Source organism: Haliotis rubra, unplaced genomic scaffold (assembly GCF_003918875.1).
Source record: "Haliotis rubra isolate DU_JTF1 unplaced genomic scaffold, ASM391887v1 Scf69, whole genome shotgun sequence".
In the NCBI taxonomy this organism is placed as follows: Eukaryota; Metazoa; Mollusca; class Gastropoda; order Lepetellida; family Haliotidae; genus Haliotis; species Haliotis rubra.
The window spans coordinates 1,833,366-1,834,729 of NW_025767401.1; positions in this window are offsets into that span (position 1 = coordinate 1,833,366).

The following is a 1,364-nucleotide window of genomic DNA, read 5'->3' on the forward strand; positions in this document are numbered from 1 at the left end:
GAAGTCGGTTACATGTAAAACTTATCAAGATTTCGCACCGGAAACATATTGTTTATCCCAGAAAGTACATTCAATTTTTAAACGTTAGTATTAAAATGAAAGGCGGATACAATGCATTAGCTTGATGCGAATAAATGTATGTTTATACAATATTTCGATATGCAATTAATAGCACGTTGTGGTGAAAGGGATTACAATTAAATTGAAACACATTTCTTGTCCATAGCTACTGTTCAGACTGATGGTTTCAGAGGCTCGGAGCAAGATATTACTTTAAAGACCATAATACTGTTTAAAGGAATATTTTGATCTGAAATACCAAGTACGTAATACTGTTATATAAAATAGCAAAACAATTGTGTTCAAAAGTGTAGCGTGTCATATGACTCGGTACACTTGTTCTATTTATGGAAATGTATGCATACACCTTGAATACGTTCACTGGGTTGATATGGAGAATTCACGGAGAATTCACAATATTCTTGTGTGCGTGTAATATCTTCCTGAGTGTAATTTCTCCTTTAATGTAAAATTTGAATCAACTTATTAAAGAAAAGGTAAAATGTTTTCAATACATTTCGTTTACTAATCCGAATTTTGTAAACTCGACTTTGGGCACCTGCAAATAAGCCGTCTTTTGATTTGACTCTTTCAAAACAAAATGCAGTCAGAAGTATATATAGTCGGTACAACTGTAAATTGCATGCAAATACTTCCAAATGCAAAAAAGCTTTTGATAAAAAAGTGCGAAACTTTAACAGGAAGCTAGCACGTGACATCCGGTTTGTCACGAGATGGCTTTTTTATCCGGACCGAATAACCAGACGGTGTTGGCCTTTTTATGAAAACCATACTTCATACGGACACAAACACTGTCAAGAATTTATTTTATTTCCATGCAATAAATGTGCTCTGGTGAAAGCACAGCAGTATCTGATGTTATGTGATGACAAACTGGACTCGCTCAAACACCAATTACTTAAATGTTTCAATAAAGTTCTCGTCCGTTATAGTTACATGTAAGTTAAGGATCGTGGAACGAAATGGATATTTCATTAAATGAACAGGAACGATATGTTATGGATAGGCAACTTCGGTTGCTTGATAACGGTGTTAGTATCTACAACGAAACGTCGCATCCATTGCAATGAAGATGTTGTCTATCCATAGAGTATTGTTCCTGTTCATCATACCAACTTCCAAATGTCACTCAGAGAAGTCATTTAATCAAATCCCAAATATTTCATTGGCAGCAGATTTTCCTGTTAATTTCAGTTGCACAGGTCTATATGTAGCATGATTAAAATAAATGGATAGATACACGTCGATGAGATTGAAATCCGTCAAAAGAGTGTATCTCTGAA